At 48.0% G+C, this 22,385-nt stretch overlaps 1 protein-coding gene across 2 annotated transcripts in view; it reads right to left on the reverse strand.

The window, feature by feature from the left end:
* Positions 1 to 20,334, reverse strand: part of LOC132210976 (C-type lectin Cal-like) — a 42,811-nt gene extending 22,477 nt beyond the window's left edge. Inside the window, exons 1-2 of one of the 2 annotated variants that reach the window (XM_059654787.1) lie at positions 20,315 to 20,334; positions 16,636 to 16,697 (exon numbers count right to left, since the gene is read on the reverse strand). The gene's annotated coding sequence lies outside the window, so the exon portion shown is untranslated. Of the gene's footprint in view, positions 1 to 16,635; positions 17,485 to 20,314 lie in introns of those variants that run through there. The other variant, XM_059654786.1, reaches the window with a different exon arrangement.
* Between the last annotated feature and the right edge of the window lie 2,051 nt (positions 20,335 to 22,385).

Genomic DNA, 22,385 nt, shown 5'->3' on the forward strand with positions numbered 1-22,385 from the left:
ATATTTTATGGGTATTAGCTGGACACTGACACACTGAATTATTGTAGGACAGTGAACTGTTGTGTTACAGGATGAATAGCTTGAAGCTGCTTGAGAAATTCCTTTGAGCAAAGTGTCCAGTGATGAATGCCAGGGTCTGTTTAGGAATTCCAGTCTCATGATGAGAATAGTTACCTTCTCCATCATTTGGGAAGGTGGTAGCTGTTGTCAGGGCCGTTTCTATGAAGATTGCTTGTTCGCCATCTTTGTGGAGAAGGCTCAGTGATACATTGGAGTTCTCTAGAAGGAATTCATTTGGTAAATCCCAATTCTGTCAAGAGTTGCACCATCATGACTGAAGAGTGTTTCTTCAAGTTTCCAAGTTCATCAGTGGACTGCTCAATGAGAGTTCTCATAAGCACATAGCTGTCATGGTGATGCCTCTGTGCCTCCACTTGCGTTGCAGTCAATGATTGAGAAACTATTTTGTGGCTTGCTTAGTGTTGAAAGGAAAGCCCTTTTCTTGAAATAATTCCAGCCCTTTTGGAATGGAAAGGAACAACAGCAAGTTTCATGGCAACTGGCAGGGCAGGATGGTCACCTTGCGGTCACAACACAAGTGCACTCTCAGGTCCCCCACATTATTACATTGTGCTAGATAGTCACTGGATGGCTGAATGGCAGCATGTTTGGAGTATACAATGCTCTGCACTCTGACAGTGCACGGTCAGGGGTTTGCTGAGGAGGCAGTGAGGGAGATGTTTCTTTCTTTCTTAACTTTGGCAGCCACTCGCAGAGCAGGAGATTAAAATGCTGCATGGCCGGGAATGGGGGTGTGGGGGGAATCAGAGAGTTCACAAGTGTTTGGTTTTGTGAAAATCTCCAGCTATATACAGAGGAAAATGAATTGCAACATCACAAGGAAATGGATATTTGATTGTTTGACCATTTAGTCCACTTACTTTTAAAATGCAGGAAATCTAAGTTATGGTAAGATTTCTGCAATATCTTGTGGTTTATTAATGGAAATAAATCTTACTGGGAATAGAAGTGTTAATTCATCACAAATTGTCACGCCTCACTGGGTTAGCATTTTGGAAACCAAGCCCCATTGTACCCAGAGTCATAGCAGAAGTTAAAGATTTTGTAGAAGTACACAGAATTCCCCTGTTTACCTGCAACTACAGCAATGACCAGGTTTCCATATTTTGTAAGAAATATTCATTCATACAAAGAAATAGATTCTCGCTGCAGAAAAGCAATTGTGAAATGTCAGCCTACAACTCTTCTTGTTAAAACACTAACCCCTTGTGGTCTCCCATTCTGATCACTGATACAGACAGACGCAACAAAAACATGGGCGTTACGGACAGAGGGAAAGGCTGGGAAGGTAGTTCTGATGACTTTGTTCACCTGGCTTGCTGTGATGATTCTTGGACTGATCTTGTTCATGGTCATTATTGAATTCAAAAACACAAAACTCAGCAGATTTATTTGAAAATTGGTATACAGTTGGGAAGGTGTTGCTCTGGGAATCCTCAAGATTGACTCCAGTCTCATGAAGTCTCATGGCTTCAGGTTAATGTGGGCAAGCAAACTACCTGCTGACACCATGTACACTTAGCTGATGAATTGGTGCTTGTCCACGTTGAACAACACTTGGAGGAAGGACTGAGGATGGCAAGGGAACAAAATGTTCTCTGGGTGGGGGCCTTCAATGTCTACCACCTAGACGGGCTCATCAACCGATCAAGCTGGTTGAGTCATAAAGGACATAGCTGCGATACTGCATCTTCAGCAGCTGGTGAGAAACCAACAGAAGGACAAAATATACTTGACCTCATCTTTTCCAATCTGCCAGCTGTAGCTGCATATATCCATGACAACATTGGTAAGGATGACCACCGCACAGTCCTTGAGAAGACGAAATCCCATCTGGCAACTCACGACTTTACATCCATGAGGCGCTGTGAGCCATCAACAGTAGCAGAATTGTACTCCAGCATGACCTGTAACGCCATGCCCTGGCATATCCCCCAGTCACCCAATACCATCAAGCCACAGGAATAACCCTACTTCAATGGAGAGTGCAGGAGGGCATGCCAGAAGAAGGACCAGGCAGTCCAAAAGATGACGTGTCAACCTGTTGATGCTACCAACCAGGACGACTTGCACACCAAACAGCATAAGCAGCAAGTGATAGGTAGAGCTAAGTGATCCCACAACTAAAGGATCAGATCTAAACTCTGCAGTCCTGCCACATCCAGTCACGAAAAGTGATGGACAATTAAACAACTCACTACAGGAGGAGGCTCCACAAATATCCCCATCCTCAATGATGGGCGAGCCGAGCACATCAGTGCAAGAGAAAAGGCTGAAATATTCGCAGTGACCTTCGGCCAGAAGCGGTGTGCGGTTGTTCCAACTTGGCCTCCTCTAGAGGTCCCCAGCATTATATATACCAGTCTTCAGCCAACTCAGTTCACTCCATATGATATCAACAAAATGGTTGGAGGCACTGGATATTGCAAAGGCTACAGGGCCTGACAACATTGGCCCTGACAATAACACTGAAGGTTTCCGTTCCAGAACTTGCCACTTCCCGCACCAAGCTCAGGTATGTCCAGTACATAAAAAAAAACGACAAATCCAAGCCAGCCAATTACCACCCCATCAGTCTAGTCTCAACCATCAGTAAAGTGGTGGAAGGTGTCAGTAACAGCGCGATCAAGCAGCTCAGCAATACCCAGCTCAGTGACGCCCAGTTTGGGTTTCACCAGGGCCACTCAGCTCCTGACCTCATTACAGCATTTGTTCAAACATGGATGAAAGAACTGAGTTCCAGCAGTGAGGTGAGAATGACAGCCCTTGACATCAAGTCTTCATTTGATTAAGTGTGGCATCAAGGATCCCGAGCAAAATGGGAATCAATGGGTCTTGGGGAAAAATCCTCAATGGTTGGAATCACAGGAAAATGGTCAACTTTGTTGGAGATTAGTCGTTTCAGCTATAGGATAGCTCTGCAGGACTTCCTCGGGGTGCTGTCCTAGGCCTAAGCAACTTCAACTGTTTCATTTATCACCTCCCCTCGATGATCAGGTAAGAAATGGGGATGTTCACTGATTGAGCAATGTTCAGCACTATTTGTGATTCCTCTGATATTGAAGCAGTCCTTGTTCATTCAATCATCAAGAAGCTTGACACCATCAGGACAAAAAGGCAAAGCAAGGCAATGATGCTGTGAACTTCCAGGTGGACTCAAATTAGAGAGGACGGTAAACTAGTAAATGAACAAGACTGAGATGCAAACTTGTTCACCCTATGAACTGAGTGCCTATCACTGAGTGCACAGTGTCCTTGTTGTAGCTGCTGGTGTGTCATATGGTGCAATGTTGAATTACAGGTCCTGAAAGTGGATCGGATATGCACCATGACGGCTCTAAAGCCTGGCATTTTAGGAGCCTTTGTCCTTTGAAGTTCATGGCGATTCACAGGGTTGCTCGCTTTACTTGTAAGACAAGAATTGTTGACGCCTGCTTTGTTCATAGTGGGTGGTACAATAGAAAGCTAAATATTGATGAGACATGAGGTCAAGAACATGCAACAATCTCCCTTCCTAAGGGGTGCTCACTGTAGACGTTTAGAATCTCTTCTCAATGTCCAGAATTTATTTGAAAAATTCAATGTGTTGGATGTTGAGAAAGACCTCACTGGTCTTCTCACATGAATTCTATTCAATTTCTTGCCACAGCCAACTTTTTTCAGGGTCCATAAGATTCCAGTGCTGAATCTTTACAGTACTGAAGAAGACCGTTCAGTCATCATGTCCCTATTTGCCCAGCTAAAGTTTACTCAAAGAACTGCCACTCCATTGCTCTCTCCCCCCATGCACCTTCCTCTTGTTGAGATCTTCAGAATATTCAGAAACTGCTGAAATAGTAAGGGCACAGAAGGAGACCACTCAACCCATCAGTCCCAATGAGATTGGGAGTACCTGCCTGCTCTCCTCTTTGTAGAAGGGGGATTCCCGACTCCTTTGATCTTTGACTTCTCCTCTCCTCTCCATTCCTTCTACTAATCCTTTTACATTAATGGCCCCTCGTCGCTGGCCACTTAACAACACCAAAAAATCCAACCTCTCACCATAGCTGCTTTTTCCCAGTCCTGACATGATTCCTCTGTAAATCTCCTCTGTACCCTCTTTTATAACATTACATCCTTTCTGGAATTGAGTGACCAGAACTGCACACAATACTCCAACTTGTAGCATAACTAATGTTTCATAGAGCTCCAGCACATTCTACTTGCTGTGTTACATTCTGTGTTTTGACTAATAAAGAAAAGCATTGCATATGCCTTCCCAACTACCTTATCGATTTGCCCTGTTACCTTCAGGGAGCTTTGGACATTTATCTCAAGACTCCCTCCTTCCTCCACACCTCTCAGTATCCACCCAATCATTCTGTATTTCTTTGTCTTGCTTGGCCTCCACAAATGAATCACACTTTTCTGGATTGTATTCCATCACTGCGTAGCTGATCAGCACATTGTTATCTTCCTGCAATCTCGGGCAACCTTCTTCACTTTCAAATATATGGTCAAATTTGATGTCATTGGCAACCGTCTTCGTCATGCCCATTGTCAAGGCTGAAGGGTTCACAGAGCTCAAGCTGTTATGTTGTATTTTACCACTCGCTTGTTTATCTGTGATAATTTGTGATCAGAAATCCTTTTCTGTAGATAATGATGAGGTTATGAGTGATGCCAACTCGATAAGACTGAGAATGTTTTTGAAACCAGTGCACTTAATCCTTTTAGAATTTTGCATTTTTCAGAATTTTTTATTATGCTCCTTGCTGATTGAGAGAGAAAGAACAAGTTAAAGACACTTTGAGTCTTGAATGAGAAAGAAAGAGGCTTAGGGAATTGCAACAGTAGGTTTGAGAGTTTTAGATTGGGACCAAAACTTCGAGAAGGAGAATATAAGTTTGAACTGCTTGTTTTTAATAAAGAGCGTTGAATCATCTCTGACCCTGAGTGCGGCATTTGTTCCAATCCACAAATTGCAGAGCACCGAGTAATGAGTTCAGTGGTATGTCACTCAAAGCAAATTTCTCGTCACCATTTTCCATTCAGTACCAGCCTCAAGGATACTTTGCGTGTGAGAGTTCCAGATATTCAGTAACCTTTGTGTTAGGCAATGCTTCTGACATGACCAGGAGCGAATTTTGAAATTTCCCCCTTTGTACTGGAATCCCCCGGCAGATAAAATAGTTTTCTCTCTACCTAACCTGTCATCTATTTTAATCGTCTTAAATTCCTCAATTAGTTTATCCTTTAGCTGCCTATTCAATAGAAAAAAGCCAAATTAACCTTTTACTTTATTCCTTCCAGCCTTGGTATTGTTCTGTTGAGTCTGTGCTCTATCCCGATCAAGGGATATCAGTACAGTCTGCCTGAGTGCTTTGCACAGAGCTGTACAAAATTCTTTAAATGGGTCAGAACATCATGGAATGACTTTCATGTTTTTGGGCAGTGTGAAAGTCTGAAACTGAGTGTGTTTGGTTTGTGTTCATTCCAGACAAAGGAATCATAGCATTCTCTCAGAAAATGGAGACAATCGAAGAGTGTCAATGGTATGCCCGAGTTGTTAGCAATGACTAACCAGCTAGGGGAGTGCATGTTGAATTTGGTTACAATCCTATAACCTTTCAGACACTTTTGACAAAAGGTCAACAGTAGCTTGGATATTTGGAGCAAACATGGAACCTGACATTTTGGAAGCTAAAATATAAACTACTGTATTTCAGGTATGCCAGCTCATTTCAATTCCAGGTTTCTCTTGGTGGTTGCTGTAAATGCATCTTCAACACAATCAGGTGCAGAATTCATCCAGGTCCAGAATTTCAGCAGAATAAGCCAATTTGTTTCATAGCAAGAGTATGAACTGACACACAACTACTTTCAAACTGTCATGATTGGATCGAGGTCAGCAGCTGGACCTCATAGAATATGAATTTCCTTGTGTTGGGGCTGTTGATCTGGTCCAATCAGGGAGCCCAGGCTGACAAATAAAAATAGAAGTATCAGAGGTTCTGCTCATTCTGAGAGCTGGCTCCGAGGAAGCTGGTCCAGTGTCAAGTACTGTGCACTTGTAAATAAAGGCTGACTTGATAATGGGATACTGGCCTCTGTGGAGTTATTTTAGTGATGACAAGAATCCTGAAGAAATTCTCATGCAACAGCAATCTTTGAGCTGGGGTTAAATATTTCTTATATTATGTGTTTTGCTAGGCATCTTGACTAATTCAACACTGCGTGGAGACCAATACCCATTGTGTAGAAAGGATGCAGTTTTTCTGAGCAAATTATTGAATCATAGAATCCATGCAGTGTGGAAATAGGCCATTTGGCCCAAGTCCACACAGACTCACCCTCCTATCCCTGCGACCCTTGACTTCCCATGGCTAAAGCACTTAATGTACACATCCCTGGACCTAATGGGCAATTTAGCATGGCTAATCCACCTAACCTGCACACCTTTAGACTGGGAGGGGAAACCCCGCAGACATAGGGAGAACATGCAAACACCACAAAGACAGTTGCCTGGGGCTGCGATTGAACGCTTGTTCCTCTTGGTGTGAAGCAGCAGTGCTAACCACTGAGCCACTGTTCTGCCCCAAATGGCATTGTGGCAGATGAGAAACAGTGGGTAGTTCTCCTGACAACCTGTGGAGTGGCAGCATTTTCTCTCATTAGGAGCCTTACTTTCCCTGAGGCACCAAATACTAAAACTAAAATTTTGAATTGAATAATTGACTGACATTGTTCCAGAATATTAAAACCTCAAGCCTCCTGTCGTTCTGAGACAATATCACTTTTACTCACAAATTCAAGAACGATGGCAATCTGTATTGGGATTTTCTGACCTAGGTTATGATGATGGCAGAAGCCTCTCAATCTGCTTCACCCATTAACAAAATGCTTGGTGACCATCTGGTGATTGGGATTAATGATGTAACTGTGCAAAACCGCCTGCCAGCTAAAGCTGAGCTGCATCTCAAACAGGCGCTACAACCGGCTTTCTCACTGGAAAAATGTGGCAAGTGGAGCACGTGAGTTGCAAGCGATTGTGATGGAAGTGGACCCGCTGGCCAATCCAACTGATGTTGGGAATATCATTTGAGTGCAGGCAATTTGCATAGCATCACTGAGGACATATCCAGATAAGTGTGATTCTTGGACAGCCTACAGCAAAATGCCAAAATAATGCCAAGCCTCGGCCTTGGTTACTTACAATTACATTTCAAACAGGATTCCCAAAAACATGCTACGCTTGATACCTGTAAAGGCTTGTACCACATGCCTTTCGGGCTATCGTTAGCCTGTGCAATTTTTCAGTGGACATTGCAGAACATTTCGCAAGGTCTACCCCAGGTTGCCATCTCTGACCATGGCGTCCTCAAAACAAGAAAAACTGAAAGGAAGTCTTAGAGACTTGGTTAGTCCTAAGGTGATTTTCGAAGGCAGGCATATTCCTAAGAAGGGAAAATTGTGTGATCCAGGTGCACCAAGTGACCTATTTGAGGTACACTGTTGACAAGACTGAGTTATACCCATTGGAAGATGAAATGAGTGCAATCAAACGTACCTGGCTCCCACGTCTGTCCAGGAGCTCAGGTAATTTTTGCGCTGGTAAATTATCATGAAAAGTTCATACGTAACTTCATGTCCATCCTGGCACCTTTGCATCAACTCCTAAAAAAAGGTTAGCCTTGGAAACTGTCTCAGACACAAGCCTTTGCTCTCCATGAAGAAAAGTAGCAGCTATCAGCTTCTCAGGTGTTGGCACACTATAATCCTATAATAAACTATAATAGAAAGATCTTCTATCCGCATGTGATGCTTCCCCATTTTGCACTGGGTTAGTGCAAGCTCACAGTCGGTTCAATGGACAGGAACACCCAACAGTTTATGCATCCAGGATATTGGCTAATGCAGAGTGTAAATACACCCAGATAGAAAAAGAAGGATGGGCGGTCATATTTGGAGCCAGGAAATTCCACCAATAGCTTTATGGATTGTAAGTTGTGATGATCACAGACCTCAAACCCCTACTTGGTCTTCTTAAAGAGAACAAGACAGTGATGGGCTCTGATGCGCAGTGTTTACAATTACAAGATGGAACACCGTCCGGAGGCTGGGTGGCGAATACAGATGCATTCAACTGCCTCTCACTGGCAGACATTCCACTGGTGGTACCCCCTAATGAAAGAGTCTGAAATGACCTGACATTTTCTGGACATATTCCCAGTCATGGCTGAAAATACCGCACTTTGGATGGAGGAAATTCCAGTCTTTTCCAAAAACTGAAACAACTGGTATTGATGGGGGAAACTAAAGGGTGGGCACAACTAGAACTGAACCTTTTTGGATGTGGAAAGCGCAACTCCTCATGGTATAGGATGGCATATTCTTACAGAGAGCAAGAATGATTGTCCAAAGCAGCAGTTGTGGTCATATAAGTAAGTGAGCTTCACCAGGGCCATCCAGGAGATGCTGGTGAGAAGCTATGTCTGGTGGCCAGGTTTGGACACAGCAGTGGGCCAGTGTCCACAGTGTCAACAAGGAAAACACCAGCAGCACCTGCCCCAGATCAGTGCGAATGGCCAGGTAAACTTTGGTCTTACGTACACATCAACTCTGTGAGTCCTTTCATGGGTTCAGGCTTCATAGTCATGACAGGCATCCACTGAAAGTGGTTGGAGGTTCATAGAGTCCATTCATCAAACACTGGGATGACGATAGAAAACCTACGCGCATTGTTTGCAACACAGAGAGTCCTGGAAGCATTGGTTAAAGATATCTAGCCATTTTTTTTACCAGCAGGGAATTTGGTTATTTCTTAAAATTGTGTGGGATTCAACATATATGGACAGCTTCATGCTATGCATCAGGCAATGGCCTGGTAGAAAACGCAGTCCAAATTTTGAAGGCTGGCTTGAAGAAACAGCCCACTGCCTCACTAGATACCAAAGTGTCCCAGTTCCTGTTTGATTGTAGAACCAATGTGACACCCCCTACCCCATCCCGACATGCAAGTACAGGGGATAGCACTGGCAGAGCGGCTAACGGACAAAAGACTCTGTACCAGGTAGAGTTTGATCTTCTTGGACATGAGCAGGGAGGGTGAAATGGCATCAGGAACTCCACAGCTGCATTCAAGATTCTGCCCAGTGAGTGACAGTTTGATACAGGGGATGAAGTTTGTTGTAAGAATCATGTAAATAGCCCCACATCGGTAAGAAGCATGGTCTAAGCGAGGACTAGAACAGGAGTGTATTAGGTTCAGGATGGTGTAATGGTCCTGAATAAGCAGGTGGACCACATAAAAGCCATGAATCAACAAGCAGTGCGGGAGCAAAACATGTCCAGCCCATGGGAATCTTTGGAAAATACTGTCAGAACCCATGGATTCACCCTCACGTTGTCGAGGCCTCTGATTAGAGGTCGACAAATGGAAGTAGCTGCCTTGATGTCTTTGCACTGAAAGAAGTGAGAATGGAATTTCACCAAGTCCCTGCTGGCGCACAAGGTGAGCCCTTTGTTGGACACTGAGTCGGAAGAACTTGGCCCTCTGCAAAAATGCCTCTGGAGACTCTTCGAGAACAAGGGCCAGCCTATGTCCATGGCTTCAGACAGCGAGGGATGCAGTCATTGTAACAAAATTACCCAGGTGGACCTCATTGAATATGAGTTCTCTGATTGGGTCTGTTAATATGACCCAATCAAGAAGTCCTGGCTGACATGAGAAGAATGAGTGCTTGGAATGTACCTAGTCTATAACCAAGATTCAAAGGCTTTTAAGCACACAGTAGAAATAACTCCAGCACTCTGATACATTCGACAAAGACAACAGCTTTGTAATGGATTAAATACACTTCAGGGCAGCTTACAGACACTAATACAATTCTAAGAACATCAAGCGCTTAATTTTCTTTGTTCTTTATTCATTTGGGGATGAGGGTATCGCTGGCTGGGCAGCATTTATTGCCCATCCCGAACTAGATTCAAACCCAGGTCCTCAGGACATTACCTAGGTCTCTGAATTAACACTCTCATGATAATACTACCTGGCCATTGCCTCCGCAATCTCTAGCAGGATCCAGTCCATCTCATTTACAAGGGAGGAAGACCCTTTTCTTTGTCAAGTCTTTGAGTTGGAAGTAATTAAATTTCAATTCCTCTGCTGGAAGGGTGGATACATTTTTTTAACTATTATCATGCTCCTGATTTTGATGCTTCCAGTGCAATTCAATTCCAGATGCAGCTCCAATTCATTTTCTTCCCCTTTTAAAGAAGAACTTCAAGATCCTCACTTCTTTTCAAACAACTACATGCCAGCAACCTGGCCCGCCATTGATAAAATCTTCCTATTTTCAGACAATTTTATTGCTTTCAACCCCCTTCCTTTGGATGCTGCTTAGCAAGTGTTACACAGCGAAAGACATGTCAGCACCCCAGAGCTTGATACATGCTTCACCCTCCAACATGTTCCCAGCACAGACTGAAATAGACAATCAGAATCTGAAAAATAATCCCCTAAGCCCTCTGGCCAATTCCCTCAGAACCCTGGATAAATTCCTCTCCCTTGGGATGATGTGGTTTGTAGGGTTTTGAACGGGAATTGTTTACTCTTAAAAACACAGACATACTAATATGCTTACAATTCTCAGAAACCAAATGACAAACAATATTAGGTGCATAAATACTAAACCTCACCATTATATCACAATAAAAATGCCAATATGTATCCAGACTCACGTTGGTTCAACACAATTACGCTGCAGTCTACGTGGCCAGGGAAACTCAAACCACTGCTGATACATCATCAAAAGTGACACTGGATCAAGCTGAAGCACAAGATTTCGTGCTTATTGAGGGAATAAGAACTTAACGAATTATAATAAGTCAGCTCCTGAAAAGAATTACAGAAAATTCGAGAAACACAAAGACTGATATAGAAAGCGGAGTCAGATATCCCAGGCCAGCCAGTGATCTGCGGCACAAGGGTATCGTTACACTTAGATGGGATTCTGACTTAGAGGTGGTCAGTCATAATCCCACAGACGATAGCTTCACACTATTGGCTCCTCAGCCAAGCACATACACCAAGGCGGGTGGCACAGTGGCTCAGTGGTTAGCACTGCTGTCTCACAGGATCGGGGACCCAGGTTTGATCCCAGCCTCAGGTGACTGTCTGTGAGGAGTTTGCACATTCTCCCCGTGTCTGCATGGGTTTCTTCTGCGTGCTCCATTTTCCTCCCACACTCCAAAGATATGCAGGTTAGGTGGATTGGTCATGCGAAATTGCCAATAGTGTCCAGGGATATTCAGTTGGGTGGGTTAGGCATGGGCTAGGAGAATGGGAGGGGGAGTGGAAGTGGAAATGGTTTGCGACTGGGAGGTGCAGTTGTTTGTTGCGAACTGAGCGGAGGTGTTCTGCAAAGCGGTCCCCAAGCCTCCGCTTGGTTTCCCCAATGTAGAGGAAGCCGCACCGGGGACAGAGGATGCAGTATACCACATTTGCAGATGTGCAGGTGAACCTCTGCTTAATGTGGAATGTCATCTTGGGGCCTGGGATGGGGGTGAGGGAGGAGGTGTGGGGACAAGTGTAGCATTTCCTGCGGTTGCAGGGGAAGGTGCCGGGTGTGGTGGGGTTGGAGGGCAGTGTGGAGCGAACAAGGGAGTCACGGGGAGAGTGGTCTCTCCGGAAAGCAGACAGGGGAGGGGATGGAAAAATGTCTTGGGTGGTGGGGTCGGATTGTAAATGGCGGAAGTGTCGGAGGATAATGCGTTGTATCCGGAGGTTGGTAGGGTGGTGTGTGAGAACGAGGGGGATCCTCTTGGGGCGGTTGTGGCGGGGGCGGGGTGTGAGGGATGTGTCGCGGGAAATGCGGGAGACGCGGTCAAGGGCGTTCTCGATCACCGTGGGGGGAAAGTTGCGGTCCTTAAAGAACTTGGACATCTGGGATGTGCGGGAGTGGAATGTCTTATCGTGGGAGCAGATGCGGCGGAGGCGGAGGAATTGGGAATAGGGGATGGAATTTTTGCAGGAGGGTGGGTGGGAGGAGGTGTATTCTAGGTAGCTGTGGGAGTCGGTGGGCTTGAAATGGACATCAGTTACAAGCTGGTTGCCTGAGATGGAGACTGAGAGGTCCAGGAAGGTGAGGGATGTGCTGGAGATGGCCCAGGTGAACTGAAGGTTGGGGTGGAAGGTGTTGGTGAAGTGGATGAACTGTTCGAGCTCCTCTGGGGAGCAAGAGGCGGCGCCGATACAGTCATCAATGTACCGGAGGAAGAGGTGGGGTTTGGGGCCTGTGTAGGTGCGGAAGAGGGACTGTTCCACGTAACCTACAAAGAGGCAGGCATAGCTGGGGCCCATGCGGGTGCCCATGGCCACCCCCTTAGTCTGTAGGAAGTGGGAGGAGTAAAAAGAGAAGTTGTTGAGTCTGAGGACGAGTTCAGCTAGGCGGATGAGAGTGTCGGTGGAGGGGGCCTGGTCGGGCCTGCGGGACAGGAAGAAGCGGAGGGCCTTGAGGCCATCTCCATGCGGAATGCAGGTGTACAGGGGCTGGACGTCCATGGTGAATATGAGGTGTTGGGGGCCAGGGAATTGGAAGTCCTGGAGGAGGTGGAGGGCGTGGGTGGTGTCACGGATGTAGGTGGGGAGTTCCTGGACCAAAGGGGAGAAAATGGAGTCCAGATAGGTGGAGATGAGTTCGGTGGGGCAGGAGCAGGCTGAGACGATGGGTCGACCAGGGCAGGCAGGTTTGTGGATTTTGGGAAGGAGATAGAAACGGGCCGTGCGGGGTTGGGGAACCATGAGGTTGGAGGCTGTGGGTGGGAGGTCCCCTGAGGTGATGAGGTCGTGAATGGTGTTGGAGATGATGGTTTGGTGACGCGGAGCGATGAGGTCGTCGGCCGTGGGCGGGGTTCCGTCGGCCGTGGGCGGGGTTTCGTTGGCGTTGGCCGTGGGCGGGGTTTCGCCGGCCGTGGGTACATTGATGACTGTATCGGCGGCGCCTCTTGTTCCCCAGAGGAGCTCGAACAGTTCATCCACTTCACCAACACCTTCCACCCCAACCTTCAGTTCACCTGGGCCATCTCCAGCACATCCCTCACCTTCCTGGACCTCTAAGTCTCCATCTCAGGCAACCAGCTTGTAACTGATGTCCATTTCAAGCCCACTGACTCCCACAGCTACCTAGAATACACCTCCTCCCACCCACGCTCCTGCAAAAATTCCATCCCCTGTTCCCAATTCCTCCGCCTCCGCCGCATCTGCTCCCACGATAAGACATTCCACTCCCGCACATCCCAGATGTCCAAGTTCTTCAAGGACCGCAACTTTCCCCCCACGGTGATCGAGAACGCCCTTGACCGCGTCTCCCGCATTTCCCGCGACACATCCCTCACACCCCGCCCCCGCCACAACCGCCCCAAGAGGATCCCCCTCGTTCTCACACACCACCCTACCAACCTCCGGATACAATGCATTATCCTCCGACACTTCCGCCATTTACAATCCGACCCCACCACCCAAGACATTTTTCCATCCCCTCCCCTGTCTGCTTTCCGGAGAGACCACTCTCTCCGTGACTCCCTTGTTCGCTCCACACTGCCCTCCAACCCCACCACACCCGGCACCTTCCCCTGCAACCGCAGGAAATGCTACACTTGTCCCCACACCTCCTCCCTCACCCCCATCCCAGGCCCCAAGATGACATTCCACATTAAGCAGAGGTTCACCTGCACATCTGCCAATGTGGTATACTGCATCCATTGTACCCGGTGCGGCTTCCTCTACATTGGGGAAACCAAGCGGAGGCTTGGGGACCGCTTTGCAGAACACCTCCGCTCAGTTCGCAACAAACAACTGCCCCTCCCAGTCGCAAACCATTTCCACTCCCCCTCCCATTCTCTTGATGACATGTCCATCATGGGCCTCCTGCACTGCCACAATGATGCCACCCGAAGGTTGCAGGAACAGCAACTCATATTCCGCCTGGGAACCCTGCAGCCATATGGTATCAATGTGGACTTCACCAGTTTCAAAATCTCCCCTTCCCCTACTGCATCCCTAAACCAGCCCAGTTCATCCCCTCCCCCCACTGCACCACACAACCAGCCCAGCTCTTCCCCCCCACCCACTGCATCCCAAAACCAGTCCAACCTGTCTCTGCCTCCCTAACCGGTTCTTCCTCTCACCCATCCCTTCCTCCCACTTCAAGCCGCACCCCCAGCTACCTACTAACCTCATCCCACCTCCTTGACCTGTCCGTCTTCCCTGGACTGACCTATCCCCTCCCTACCTCCCCACCTACACTCTCTCCACCTATCTTCTTTACTCTCCATCTTCGGTCCGCCTCCCCCTCTCTCCCTATTTATTCTAGTTCCCTCTCCCCATCCCCCTCTCTGATGAAGGGTCTAGGCCCGAAACGTCAGCTTTTGTGCTCCTGAGATGCTGCTTGGCCTGCTGTGTTCATCCAGCCTCACATTTTATTATCTTGGAATCTCCAGCATCTGCAGTTCCCATTATCTCAAATACCATGAAAACTTGTTTAACAGGCCTGACATAAATATCATGAAGAAGGGAAGCATTTGAGCAGAGTAGTTCATCTTCTACTTCTCAGTAACAGGCTTGTGATAACAAAACCTTTGAGGGAAGAAGCAGTACCTACCCCCTAGACTGAATTGAGGAGTGCCTGGACCAGTTTCTGACCAAGCCATTTGGTTGAACAAAGGTACAGTGTGTTTGCTGAGCCGGTAGCAGGCACCTACTTTAGGTGTTAGATTGATGTCTCATCACTCAATATTTCTTCTTAAAGGCAGCATGTCTGTGCTAGAGTGCACACCAATATGACAGCACTGATAGCTTTTGGCACTGGCTCAAGCACCAACATGCTCACATGCAGGCATAGCGTGGCACGGCCTGACAATGCAAGGATGCACCCGATACTTACGTAGGTGCTCAGTGAGCGAACACAAACAGAGCAAGCAATCAGCACTGAGCTGCAGCCTGGTCCGATCTGTGAGCGAGGTAACTTGGTCTTGTGTGCTAAATAATACTGCTGCAACCTTTCAGTACAAATCACAGGAGAACCATGCATTATGAACCTGTGCTTCCTAAGCATCTTATAATTCTACCTAAGATATGCCATGATGGGGATTTGTGGGGAATGCTGGATGTGGGTGAGGATGGCTGGTACCTGTGGAATGGGCTCACAGATGCAGTTTGGTTGTACATAACATGGTGCAAGCGGCCAGCTGAATCCACTCAAGGAGATGGCTCACAGTCACCACCTTCTTAAACAAAATAAATTTGGAACTTGTTAGCAACACTGACACCCTGTGAATGAATGAGAAAAACATCCAAAACTCCATTGTCTTCTCCCCAAGAGGATACTGACTGATGAGGTGGATAGGAATCTACAATACGATAGGGCAGTAAGACTGAAACAAACCAGATTCACACATGATCAACTGTAGTGTCTCACTCAGCATGCCTCAATCCGATGCAATTTTTTTGTCAGCGCAACAGGTCCACAGCACATGCTATCTCCATGGCCCAACACTCAATTCTGGAGCATCTGGATGATAAAGATACCGATGCCAGGCTTCTACTTCTTAACTGCAGCTCTGCCTTCAACACAATCATCTCAACCAAACTCATCATATCATGCAATAACCTTCTTGTTGTCTGAGAACAGTGCCATGTCTGAATGATATGGTGGTTAGTGTGAGGGAATCAGGTGACATGTGCAGCCAAGCCCATCTCGATTGTTGGGATCATCTCACTCCATCTTTTACACTTTACACAAGCGGTGTGGCAAAATTCTCATTAGGCAGCGGCGAGATGCCAACTGACAGGGATTGCCACTTATTAAACTCCTTGTTAATGCCACAAATTGCCTCATTAATATTCAGCCTCCCATCTTACCCAACTAACCAAACAAGCTCAGGAAAAGCTGAAATCAGGAAAATTCAACAAGGAACCAGAAAAAGTACCTGGTGGATTCAGCTCCCCAATTGGTCCAAGTGACCACCACGAACAAACCATTCCCTAAGGCATGATCAAGGGACACCAGCTGCACTCACTCCTCCTCCATGGCATTTGACATCTGACATCCCAACATGGCCATCTTTGGCATTTCTGTTGTGCACTGGCAGTGCCCTCTGGAAGCACAGACCTCCATTGCATGGCACATCAGCAACTTGCCCTGAAGGCTCAATGGAGACACTGTATGCATAGGGAGAGGCAACAGCTCATGGCCCAGACTACATATCAGGGCTACCCACTTCCTTTCTTACATCTCACTGAGGTAGCGCCGACATACCCAGTCACAGAATCCCTGCCTTGCCTTGCTGTGCGAATTAGCACAGTCACAAAGCCAGGCAGCTTGCCTTGCTGCTGAGCAATTCTCAGCCAAGAAGTTGCACAGTTTGCTAAACGGTAGTACACTAACACAGCCTTGGGAAAGCTTGCTACACCTTGTCGCCAAAAACTCTCCCGAAAATCCAACGTAACTCAGACTTCACCAAAAAAAGTGAGATGCGTATTGTCTCTGTTTCTCTCCACAGATGTTTCCTCACCTGCTGGATGTGTTCTTCCTTCAGATCGCCAGCATCCACAGTGTTTTGCCATCATTTCAAGCCTGCAAAAGTAACTCTGCTCAAATTAGCAATTTTATTCAGTACTAACATAAAGTATTATTTTGAATAAACCAAAAAATATTACTCATGCTCCACACCTTTGATCTATTTCTTTCCTATTTGAATTTATTTATAGTTTACTTCTGCTTAAAATATCATTTAATCAATTTTAAAACTGAGCAGCACTTACATAACTTGGGATGAGGTTTCACATCAATCATTTTTCATGCCTGATTGGGTTAAAAAAATAAGCTGATATGAAGACTCCTATTCACACAACAACACATGGGAAGACTACTTACTGTGCTTCTCCATAAGGACATAAAGGATATACAGAGACCTCTTATAACTCCTGGGATTCTTAGCACCGTCCTCAGTGTGCCCAAACAGACCTGCCTCAGGCTGGGAAGCAAGAACCATGATTGTAGATTCTTGATTATTGATGGAATCTATTCAGAAATGTCCATGAAGCCAATCAAGAAGCAAAAGAAATTTAACTGTCCTCGACATCGGGAAACCAAGCAGAGGTTTGGGGACCACTTTGCAGAACACCTGCGCTCGGTTCGCAATAAACAACTGCACCTCCCAGTTGCGAACCATTTCAATGCCCTCCCCCACTCCTCAGGTGACATGTCCATCCTGTCCTCCTGCAGTGCTATAATGATGCCACCTGAAGGTTGCAGGAACAGCAATACATATTCCACCTGTGAAACCCTGCAGCCCCAATGGTAGCAATGTGGATTTCACAAGCTTCACAATCTCCCTTCCACCACTGCATCCCAAAACCAGCCCAACTCGTCCCTGCCTCCCTAGCCTGTTCTTCCTCTCTTCTATCCCCTCCTCCCACCTCAAGCCTCAGCCCCATTTCCTGCCTATTAACCCCATCCCGCCCACTTGACCTGTCTGTCCTCCCTGGACTGACCGATCTCCTCCCTACCTCCCCACTTACACTCACCCTTACTGGCTCCATCCCTGCCTCTTTAACTTGTCTGTCTCCTCTCCACCTATCTTCTCCCCTACCCATCTTCTATCCACCTCCCCGTCTCTCCTTATTTATTTCAGAACTCTCTTACCCTCTCCCATTTCTGATGAAGGGCCTGGGCCCGAAACATCAGCTTTCCTGCTCCTCACATGCTGCTTGGCCTGCTGTGTTCATCCAGCTCCACACCTTGTTATCTTAGATTCTCCAGCATCTGCAGTTCCTATTATCTCTAACTGTTCTTGTAGTTCACTTTTAAATAAAACAATTACGTGAGGAAAGTGTTGAACAGAGTACGCAGCAGTCTACAAATGATCTTTATACAAGATATCAGGTGAATTCACCTGAAGAAGGGGCAATGCTTTGAAAGCTTGTGACTTTAAATAAACCTGTTGGACCATAACCTGGTGTTGTCTGTCTTCTGATCTTTTCCACTCCAGTCCAACACCCACGCTTCCACATCATGGCTACTAATCTTTACGTAAATTAACCTTTAGTCTTTGCCCTTCAACAAAACATTTGAAGTTAATTTTAAACAGATCGCTAAACTGTTAAAAGAATCACAAATTGCCTACAGCATTGAAGGAGACCGTTGAGCCCACTATGCTCATGCTAGCCCTCTGCAGCAGTAATTCAGCTTGAGTCATTTCCCTACCTTTACCCCATAGCCCTACACATTTCTCCTTATCAGATCATCATCCAATTCCTTTTCAATGTCTTGACTGAATTTCCCTTCACACATTTGAAGGCAGCATATTCCTAATCCTAAACACTCACTGCATCAGATGTTTTTTCCTCTTTTCACCATTGCTTCTTTCACCGGCCACCTAAAATATGAGCCTTTTTTGTTCGCTATCCATCCAGCAATGGGAACGGTTTCTCTCCATTATTTCTATCAAATCTCTTCTCAGCTTTTTGGACACTCTCGAAGTAACTCTCCTACTTTTCCTTTTAGTCCTCTCCTCTCTCAAGATTTGTACCTAGGTTCTTGTATTTGAGATGGTGCCATTGTAAAACCTTTTCACTGCACTCCCGTATGTCTGTCCTGGAGTGCATGTGACAATAAAAGGGTACTGAAGTTCACAGGAGAGGCACGATGAGATACTTGCAAAGGAGGCTCGAGGTATACTACTAGAGGACAGTTTCTATTGATTCCTATCAACAGATCCATGAAACCCAATGAAGTTACAACATTCTGTTGTCTGTATGCTGCTTCTTTTCTCACCGTTTACCTGTACAGTCAGACGTTGGACTGTGGCATTGGAAGTTCTTTGAGCTCACATCGTGTGGTCCTTCACATTGTGTTCTTTGGGGGAGCTAATGTCTGATTTCGAAAGTGGAAAGATTCCTCATGCTTTGTAATACTGCACATTTATTGTGGGGCAGAAAGACAGCAAGGCAGCCTCTTCTGCTCCAATCCCAGCTCTGGAAAAAAACATTCTGATGGTGGGATAGACACCAATCAGTCATATTTTCTGAGCTGTTCCCTGCAACCCAATTTCCATAGAGGTGGCAAAATTCAGTGTTCTTTCTGAGAACTGTCACAGTCAGAATATATGTTTCGGGGCTGCAAACTTGAATGGTTATAATTCAGTGCACTGGCAGTACCACTCTAGACCAGCAGATGACAGTGTTCAGCAACAGCAACAATGGTCTCAAATATGTGACAATGGGAACTGCAGATGCTGGAGAATCCAAGATAATAAAATGTGAAGCTGGATGAACACAGCAGGCCAAGCAGCATCTCAGGAGCACAAAAGCTGACGTTTCGGGCCTAGACCCTTCATCAGAGAGGGGAATGGGGGGAGGATGGAGAGAAAATAAGATAGGTGGAGAGAGTATAGGTGGGGAGGTAGGGAGGGGATAGGTCAGTCCAGGGAAGACGGACAGGTCAAGGAGGTGGGATGAGGTTAGTAGGTAGAAGATGGAGGTGCGGCTTGAAGTGGGAGGAAGGGATGGGTGAGAGGAAGAACCGGTTAAGGAGGCAGAGACAGGCTGGGCTGGATTTGGGATGCAGTGGAGGGGGTGGGGAAGAGCTGGTCTGGTTGTGTGGTGCAGTGGGGGGAGGGGACGAACTGGGCTGGTTTTGGGATGCGGACGGGGAAGGGGAGACTCTCTTGTAATCTCTTTCGCCTTGAAACTGCTCGACCATGTCCTGAAGCAAACCAGGTACCACAGCAACATCACCTTCCTCAGCACCTGCCTGCGGAACCGGATCATCCCCAATGGACTACAGTCTACAGTCAAGCCTTCCCAATTTGGCCCCAACCGTGACCACCTCTACACCCAGAATATTCAGACCCTTCAGAAGCGTTTCTCCCTGCGAGTCCTGAAACAGACACTCGCAGCCATGCGCCGGCACCTCCACACACTGCAATCCAGCCTGCCCCAGCTCAGAGCCTCCCTCTCCCAGACCTGCAAAGGACCCCTGCTGTTTTTTATCCTCCGCAGGATCCACAGACTGAACACCCAGTTCCACTCAGCTTTACTGGACACCAAAAATCGTAAGTACAACCAACTCACTGGCTCCTGCCACCCACAAGAGGATTCCTGCATCTCCCAAATCCCGAGTCTGTCCCTGCCCCTCCCCCACCATGCACCCGCCGCCATTGACCATGAGGACACGGCCGGAGACCCCACCGATGACGTCACATCCGCCTCCGCCGAGCACACCACTTCTGGGACTGCTGCTGCCGTCACCGCCTCCACTTGCAGTCACAACACCACACACACCACCCTCCCCGCTGCTGCTGCCGCCCATCCCGTTCTGCCCACCGCCGACGGAACCCCGCCCACGGCCGATGGAACCCCGCCCACGGCCGACGCCGATGGAACCCCGCCCACGGCCGACGCCGACGGAACCCCGCCCATGGCCGACGGAACCCCGCCCACGGCCAACGCCGACGGAACCCCGCCCACGGCCGACGGAACCCCGCCCATGGCCGACGCCGACGGAACCCCGCCCATGGCCGACAACCTCATCGCTCCGCCCACAACCTCCACAGCCATCAACCCCAGAGGAGACAGCCACACTGACCCCTGCCACATCTTCACCATCCCCCCAGACCTCCCACTGACTGAGGACGAACGGTCAGTCCTAAGCAAGGGCCTCACCTTTGTCCCCCTACAACCACACATCAACGAATACCAGTCACGGTTGGACATAGAGCAGTTCTTCCGCTGCCTTCGCCTCCATGCCTACTTCTTCAACCGGGAACCTAACCCTCCCTCCACTGACCCCTTCACCCGCTTCCAACACAAGTCCTCCTCCTGGACACCAACCCCCCGGCCTCCTACCCTCCCTCGACCTCTTCATCTCCAACTGCCGTCAAGACATTAACCGCCTCAACCTCTCCACCCCTCTCACCCACTCCAACATCTCCCCCGCAGAACGGGCAGCCCTCCGCTGCAACCCCAACCTCACCATCAAACCCGCAGACAAGGGTGGCGCTGTGGTAGTATGGCGCACTGACCTCTACATCGCCGAGGCCAAACGCCAACTCTCCGACACCACCTCCTACCGCCCCCTCGATCATGACCCCACCCCCGAGCACCAAACCATCATCTCCAACACCATTCATGACCTCATCACCTCAGGGGACCTCCCACCCACAGCCTCCAACCTCATTGTTCCCCAACCCCGCACGGCCTGTTTCTATCTCCTTCCAAAAATCCACAAACCTGCCTGCCCTGGTCGACCCTGTTCCTGCCCCACTGAACTCATCTCCACCTATCTGGACTCCATTTTATCCCCTTTGGTCCAGGACCTCCCTACCTACGTCCGTGACACCACCCACGCCCTCCACCTCCTCCAGGACTTCCAATTCCCTGGCCCCCAACACCTCATTTTCACCATGGACATCCAGTCCCTATACACCTGTATTCCGCATGCAGATGGCCTTAAGGCCCTCCGCTTCTTCCTGTCCTGCAGGCCCGACCAATCCCCCTCCACTGACACCCTCATCCACCCAGCCGAACTCGTCCTCACCCTCAACAACTTCACTTTCGATTCCTCCCACTTCCTACAGACAAAGGGGGTGGCCATGGGCACCCGCATGGGCCACAGCTATGCCTACCTCTTTGCAAGTTACGTGGAACAGTCCATCTTCCACACCTACACAGGCCCCAAACCCCACCTCTTGCTCCGTTACATTGATGACTGTATCGACGCCGCCTCTTGTTCCCCAGAGGAGCTCGAACAGTTCATCCACTTCACCAACACCTTCCACCCCAACCTTCAGTTCACCTGGGCCATCTCCAGCACATTCCTCACCTTCCTGGATCTCTCAGTCTCCATCTCAGGCAACCAGCTTGTAACTGATGTCCATTTCAAGCCCACCGACTCCCACAGCTACCTAGAATACACCTCCTCCCACCCACCCTCCTGCAAAAATTCCATCCCCCATTCCCAATTCCTCCACCTCTGCCGCATCTGCTCCCACGATGAGGCTTTCCACTCCTGCACATCCCAGATGTCCAAGTTCTTCAAGGACCGCAACTTCCCCCCCACAGTAGTTGAGAACACCCTTGACCGCGTCTCCCGCATTTCCCACAATACATCCCTCACACCCCGCCCCCGCCACAACTGCCCAAAGAGGATCCCCCTCGTTCTCACACACCACTCCACCAACCTCTGGATACAACGCATCATCCTCCGACACTTCCACCATCCACAATCCGACCTCACCACCCAAGACATTTTTCCATCCCC

This window comes from Stegostoma tigrinum, chromosome 25, assembly GCF_030684315.1.
Source record: "Stegostoma tigrinum isolate sSteTig4 chromosome 25, sSteTig4.hap1, whole genome shotgun sequence".
Taxonomy (NCBI): domain Eukaryota; kingdom Metazoa; phylum Chordata; class Chondrichthyes; order Orectolobiformes; family Stegostomatidae; genus Stegostoma; species Stegostoma tigrinum.